Source organism: Caretta caretta, chromosome 3, assembly GCF_965140235.1.
Source record: "Caretta caretta isolate rCarCar2 chromosome 3, rCarCar1.hap1, whole genome shotgun sequence".
Classification (NCBI taxonomy): domain Eukaryota; kingdom Metazoa; phylum Chordata; order Testudines; family Cheloniidae; genus Caretta; species Caretta caretta.
Window position 1 is genome coordinate 188,605,848 of NC_134208.1, and position 7,990 is coordinate 188,613,837.

The following is a 7,990-nucleotide window of genomic DNA, read 5'->3' on the forward strand; positions in this document are numbered from 1 at the left end:
TTACTGTGCCTGTACTCTACACACCCCTCACTGGAGAGGTCCGAAGGGGTCAGTAATGTACTTCTATCTATCTGGGAGAATCTGAGTGGCTAGAGGATTTTTTTTCAGTAATCTTTGGAATGGTCATTGTCTGGCAGTGTCCTTCCCTCTCCCCACAGTCACGCCCTAGGCAAGGTCACTGCTTGTGTCCTCCTCCTAGCATATTTTAGGGATCAAGAGCACCAGTGATGATTGCCAGAAAGTGCCAAGAAATTCTTCAGTATACTTTTGTCATTATAAAAATACTAAACAATTAATTGTCTTCTTACAGTTAACATGGAGATCACTTTGCTAATAATATACCTGGTCAATATTTTATCCAAAAGTTTTTTCCCTCTAAATATTGCCTTTTTTTAAAAAATGAAAATTTTAGTAAAAAAATGATTATTTTCCAAAATATTTCATTTAGAATAATTGTGACTTTATCAACTTTTTTATGGAAGTCATTACTGAAACTTACCAAAAAGAAAGAGAACAAAACAAGGAAACACCAACAGGTTTTGATAAATGAAAAATATTGTTAGTTTCCACAACAGTTTTGATACATATTTAAAAATAAGAGGGTCTATTTTGTACCATACAAAAGGGTCACAATGTGCAAATGTGGACATTTTCAAAAAATTTGTTCTTAAAGTTGCCAAGCAGCTTTACTAAAAGACCATTTTAGAAACTAGCGTGCTTACACGCCAGTTGTAGACTTTGATATTCTTATTTACTACTCATTGCCCTTTATCTGTTGATTGGGTAATGCTAACAATTATGATTCTTCAGATTTCCTAATTCACTTGGCTGTACCTTAGTTAAAATTAGTTGCTACACAAATCTATTGTTCCTTACATTGATTTGAATTTTAGTTCTCTAAAAGATAGCTCAGTGAAGGATTACTGAAGTGAGGATGTGGCTGTGATTTTCAAAATGACTAGTAATATTGAGGTATCTCAACACTTTCTAAAACACAGTAAGTTACTCCATATGTCAAAAAGTTCTCAAAAATATTCTAACTGATTGAGAAAGAGTCACCTTTTCCACCAAGAAAAAAAGTCTTGGGAGCTTTTTGCACTGACAAGGCAAATTAGGCCCAATCCTGCAATGACCTAAGTGTGGACAGACCCAGGAGTGCAGCTGCACTGAGCGCACTGCAGAATCAACAAGATCTCACAGTAGAACATCAGATGAATAAATCAATTTGTTATATTCAGCAACAACTCATTTTGAATTTGCAACCAGATCAGTGCAACTCATCACACCTAGGCATTTAGGGATTTGGGGCAAAAATTTGGGATTGGTCCTGGACATGTCTACACTACAATTAGACATCACCATCTTGTCCATGCCAGCTGACTCAGGCTCAGGGGACTCAGGCTAAGGTGGCTGTTTAACTGAAGTGTAGAGTAAGGGCTCCAGCTGCAGGTTCATGCTGCTTTTGCTGTCTGTGGGTGCTGTTTCTTAGTAGTTGTAGTAGTATTGAGTTGTCGGCTTGAGCCTCATACCTCATTGTGCTAGGTGCTGTACAGACAATTAACAACAATGACAATACAAGACAAGAGACAACAGGTCGAGACGGATGGTGGAGCACAAGGAAACAATAAAATAATATTACTCAACATGATACCATCCATCATGGGCACGGAGTGAGGCAGAGATCCTGTGGAAAAAATAGTATGTGATCTTGTATTTACAGGCTGTACATAATGCACACTAATCAAGGTGAGGAATTACGGTTGTGTGGGCAAGTCTGATTCTTCCCAAATTTTGAGAGGTTGACTTTTCACCCTTAATGTTCTTAGAATCTAGGATTTTTAATGTAATATACATATATGTACACACGCTCATTTTCTTTAATGAGGCTTTATTTTATTTCATTTTGGTAAACTGCAGAGAAAGCAAAGTTTTGAATGGGACTCACAGGAGGAACTAGCATCAGAAGATTCAAAGCAGAAAAAACTGCATTCTAGTAATAGACATCAGGTAGTAAGCATTTTATGGATAGCTTGCAATATTACTTAGAATTTGTCCTTCAAGCCGGAAAGATTTTAAGCATGTGGCTGTAGTGTTCTGTGCAATCCATTACTGTAACTGTTTCCAGCAAGATGGATCCTTTTTCTTCTGAAGAAAATAAAGCATCAAATAGCATGAGCTAGCAAGATTACAAAAGCAAATCTCAGAGTTGCTGATTATCTTTCTTCCTGTTTTACACTGGACAGAAGCCTTTGTATGCTAGTAATTCTAGTCTCTAAAATGAAACATCACCTCCCCCTTCTGTGATTGTGGGGAATTGCATGTATTGGCTATCAAATACTTAGTTAGCTATTTCTTGGCTGACAGTGTTATGGGATGGAGTGAACTCTTGCACAAAATACCAAGCAAAAATGTTTCAATTGGCCATAATTATTTTATTGACTGTACTTATCTTATTATACTTGAAGGGACTGACTCTGGTCTTGCCTCACATGTGCGCAAATACGGAATGAATCCATTGACGTCTATGGGTTACCTAGGGAGGTAACCCATAGACGTCAATGGATTCATTCCGTATTTGGAATTAATTCTGTGGTGGAATCTCCATCCTTAGAGTTTTTAAGGCCCAGCTTCATTTAGTTGGTGATGATTTAGTTGGTGTTGGTCCTGCTTTGAGCAGGGGGTTGGACTAGATGACCTCCTGAGGTCCCTTCCAACCCAAAAGGACCAAGGGAAATTAAATAGGGCCAGGATGTGTCAATAGGGAGAAAAAATAAGATGGGGGGCAGCAACAGGGAAGGGGAAAAGTGGAAGATGACTTAAACATCAGGGAAAGAAAGCATTAGTAGCATGTGGAAGATACAGATCTAGGAATCAGTCATAACTCCATAATTCAAAGATTGTCTGATTTTAACATTATATGATTCCTTCAAGGGAATCTGGTCAAAACATAGAAATTTTAAGCTTCCCTCCCAGGTTTTACATTGTCAGCAAAACTCTGACAGAGTTATAGTTTTGTTACTCACAATTACCAGTCTGATCTATATTTATAACATGGCCATTGTCTGCAACAGTGCTTATTAAATAGGTGTGCAACAACTGGAGTAATTGCAAAAGTGAAGGCTCATTAGTCAACTGTGACTAAATGGAGCTTTTTAATAGTAAAATACAATTAAAAGTGTACTTAAGATAAATACACTCACCCTGACTCAACTGCTTTCAAAGATTTTAAGGCCATAAGGGACCATTATGATGATCTAGCTTGAATTCCTGGCCAACACAGGCCATAGAATTTCACCAAATAATTTCTGAATAAAACCCAATAGTTTGTGATTAAGGTAGAGCATTAAAAAAAAAGCAAGTATTTTTGAAGATTTCGCTATATGTGACGTACTCAGAGTCACACAGGAAGACTATGGCAAAGGTGAGGCTAAAATTCAGACCATCTGACTCCCACCCTGTTAACCACAGTCCCATCAAGCCTCTCCATTAAAGACTGCACAGAAAATGTGCTTCTACTCTATACAGATTGTTTAGCTTTTCCTTTATATGCACCATTGAGAAGAATTCACGTTTGAAATGGAAAATATTTTTTAAATAGTATCCTTTCTGGGCATTGACTCCTTCTACAGACCATCCCCCACTAGCAGTGATGCAAGCAGTCTCCTGTTGTACCTTTTCACCTACAAGACAATACTTTTAAGCCAAAAGTTAACTCAGCAGATGCATAACTCCCCCGCTTGAGCTTTGTGAAATAAAAACTGAAATCTAAAAACGTTTTAGCTACAATAGAAAAGCTGTTGAAAGAAGTGGCCTTACAGAATGGAGGCTGAAACTTTGGGTTGCTTGTTTTCCTGAAGTGCTGAGTTTTGATTATTCCTCTGGGAATAAACAGACCCATCTATGTGTTTAAAAAAAAAAAAGATGTTTGAAGAAGATCCATGTCTTTATAACGTTTCACAGCTCAGCTTTGCTCCCAGGCACATGAGGAGGATAGAAGATTATGGGCTATGCGTTGCTGAGGAATGAGAAATGTATTAAGTTATTATATGATGCCTGCATGTGAAAGGACATGAGAATGTATATGTTAAGTACTTTGTAGTGTTATGTAGCCATGTTGGTCCCAAGATATTAGAGAGACAAGTTGGGTGAGGTAATATCTTTTATTAGACCACCCGCTGTTGGAGAAAGAGACAAGCTTTATATCTACACAAAACTCATCTTCTGCCCGAAGAAGAGCTCTGTGTAGCTCAGAAACTTGTCTCTTTCTCCAGCAGAAGTTGATCCAATAAAAGATACGACCTCATGTTAAGTATTGTTAGGGTGTTCAGAACATGGGAATATTGCCTATTAATTGAATGATCACTATCTTGGCTTAGCCCAGTGGATGAGGCACTAGTCTGCAGCTCAGGAAATCTGGGCTCAAGTCCCAGCTCAGCCACAGACTTCCCATGTAACCTTTGGCAAGTCACTTAAGCTATTCTGTTGCCCCTCTGTGAAAGGGTGATAATATTTCTCTATCTCACGTGGTGAAGATGAAAATCCACTAGTGATTGTGGGCTCCTGAGATACAATAATTTGGAGAGCCATTTAAACACATTTTATACATGAAAATGTATATATATATATATATATATATATATATATATATGACATTAAATAAAGAATTCCTGTTTAAGTATAGAATACTCTTCATCTAACACACCTATTTAGTTGCTTAGATGATTTATGTTGGGGAAAATGATACATATGTAAGTTTTAAAAGGTTGGAGCCCTCAGAGTGTAATAGCTTTGAATTGCCTTATGATTTTTAATTTCCTTTCAGTCAGCTGGTGCACAACATTGCCATGTAGATATACACACCAGAGCGAAATGGAAATATGATTATCTTATTGTCATCATATTAGTTCAGTGGGGTGTGTGTGGTTTAATTTCAGTCATTTATTTGTGGTGGGGTTACAGATGCAGTAATTTTTAAAAAAGAAACATGTTCTGTCTCAAACAGGATAGGACCATTACCATAAAATGATTTGGCAATTTTCACAGCATTATGATATCACCACGCCAGAACTTAAATTCTCATAGAGTATCTCCTGGAGCCCTCTACACTCCCCTCTCCCCAAACATGCTATAAAAGCTCCAGGGGGGTTGAAAATATTTACCAGAGCTCCGCACCAGACAGCTCTGGATGAATTTAAGACCTGCATCACTCTCATGTAACTGCTCAATTTAGGACACCCCGCCTATACCCTACCAAGGGATCAAAGTGTGACCCAATACATTTAGGCACTCCCACCCTTTCCCTTCAAGGGCTCAGGGTGTAAGGCATCTATCCTTACCCATGGGGCTCAGTAAGAAACCTGGTCAATTTAAGTACCTTCCCTTTCCATAGGGGCTCTACGGGTCTGCAGAACCTTTTCCCAGTGAAAAAGCCTTACACAGTTGTGCTCTAAACATCTGTTTATTAGCAACACACACAGAATATGTATACCAAGCAAATCTCTTATGCTCACCACTCCCAATATACAGACAAATTTCACCTGATGGCCAATCAGGATCCACTCATCTGGGGGTTCCTGCTATGCCTCTGCATGTCACAGTCATGCAGGGGGGTCAGAGTTCCAGCAGCTTGATGTTGAACTGCAGTCCAGAAATGTTTCCCAAAGAGCACTGTTTTTCATTTACATTATATAGGTAAAACTAGCTCCCTCCTTCAAATTTACTAAACCTATCACATTATCCATTATAACAAAAAATTTAATCAATTACACACTGTCACCTATGTGTCCTCCTTCCTGCCCAAGTTTTTTACATTTTATCTTTCATGTCCAAATTGTAACTTAGTTTTGACCTTCTGTTTGTGCAGATGATCAGCATAAAAACACTGGTTAGAGCTTATTTTACCATTTATTGAACCTCTCTCTGCATCCTCCATAATTTCACAGAATATCAGGGTTAGAAGGGACCTCAGGAGGTCATCTAGTCCAACCCCCTGCTCAAAGCAGGGCCAAGCCCCAATTTTTGCCCCAGATCCCTAAAAGGCTCCCTCACAACGCTGGGTTTAGCAGGCCAGTGCTCAAACCACTGAGCTATCCCTCCCCGTAAAAACAGTGCTCTAGGTGAGGCTTGAACTCACAACCTCAGCATGTCTCCACACAGCCCTGCCCTATAAATACTATGCGCTAACCAATTGCGCTACTGGAGCACCCAAATTTCCCAGCGCCCGGGTGTTTCTGCCTTTCCACCGTGGGGGTTATAACTCTTGTTAGGGACGTTCCTGAGGTGGGGGAGCTTTATCAGCAGCAGAACGTTCTTTTTTTCAGTTTTAGTGGTGAACACCCTGAGTTTCACCTATGGCTGGTTTAACATGGGGTGGGAAGGGGTTCTCAGGTCTCAGACCTACACTCCTGTTAACCCAAAGCAAACTGAAATTCATATGATCTGAATCTCAAACTTGCCATATCATGAAAGGGATAGATCTGATTGCCCAACTGACATCTAAACTGGCAAATTTTGCACACATTTTCTACATGCTTATATGGCCCCTAACACCATAATATCTGAGCCCCTAACAAACGGTAATGAATTTAATCTCACAGCACACTGTGATTGAGGGAAGTCTTATTAACATCACCTTACCAAGGGGGGAACTAAGGCACTGAGTGACTTGCCCAAGTAAACATGGCAAGTTTATAGTACAGCCAGGAATTGAACAGAGGAATCCTGAATCCCTATCCAGTGCCTTAAACACAAACACACCCTTATTCCCCCGTTCCCCAAAGACAGACACACAAACTGGCATTTGGGCATAAAAATGCGGAAGTTGTGTGCGTGCGTTTGTGCCTAGCAGCACCATGTCTGCATACAGGGCTCAGGTGAAGGAGGGAACCTGGTCAGTAATTTTGTGTTATATGTCTGAACTTCTATGTACTTGCTGCATGAATAAACGGCACTTCTGTTCCTGAGCACACGGATCACAGGAGGTGGGACTGCAGATGGGTTAGGGAACATGCCCAAATATCATCCTCTACAGATATGATTGGGCATTGTTAGCACACACAAAACAGATACTAAAAGAGATTCTAAAAAGGTGATGATTCATCTCTATATATTGGAATTAGGAACAAAATATATGTTGCCTACGAAGTGGCTTGGTTTGAGCTGCGGCCCTTTTAATTTGAGATGTGACTTGAAAATCAGCCAGTAACAGAGATATGTGACTGAAGTGAAAACAGGTCAAAGCATCTTCCTGTGAATCAGTCATACTTCGCTAAACATGTCCCTAAAGTGACAGAAACACATTTGCTGCATATCTGCTCCCATGCAAATGGGCAACAAAGGATTTTGTGCTCCAGAGGGTTTGATCTAGCAGCATAGCTCTTTCTAACATATTTCTGGACTATCTAGATATTTTATCAATATCAGTCTGTGTTTAGGTATACTTGAGCTGGTAAAATAATACAAAAAATGATTTAAGAGTGTTTCCAGCTGTAAGAGCTGTGAGTTAGTTTGCTGTCATTTGGGGGAACATGTTACCATTTTTCACATGTAATCAAATGACCACTTGGTATTGGTGAAAATGTTTGCAAAGCCAAAATGTTTCACCATCAACACAGGAAAGACCATCTCTGGAGCCTGACAGTCAAAAAAAAAATCCCATAGACTTCAACGGACAAAGACTGCAGGGTAGGACCTGTGAAAATTACATGATATTATCACTAATATTGTCATTTTTTATTCCCTCATAGTAACTGTTGAGCCTGGGGTAAAAATTTCTCAAGTCCCTGATTTAAAGCCCATTGATGTGAACAGAAAGACTTTTTTGATCAAGTTCTAAATGTCTTCATCTGTAGAACCCATTCAAACAGTGGCACTAAGAATCTATCTGATGAGCTTCATGCCCATGCCTGAATTTTATCACTGTCAAATTTATTTTCAAGGGGAAGAAATAGCAAAACTAACATCAGAACACATTATTTTTATCAGTGTGAAG

General features: G+C 39.3%; 1 non-coding gene across 1 annotated transcript; it reads right to left on the reverse strand.

The window, feature by feature from the left end:
• Nucleotides 1–6,108: 6,108 nt before the first annotated feature.
• Nucleotides 6,109–6,202, reverse strand: TRNAI-UAU (transfer RNA isoleucine (anticodon UAU)). The gene is made up of 2 exons: nt 6,165–6,202; nt 6,109–6,144 (listed from the first exon to the last, which is right to left on the reverse strand). It is a non-coding gene; the product is annotated as a tRNA-Ile (tRNA).
• Nucleotides 6,203–7,990: the final 1,788 nt, after the last annotated feature.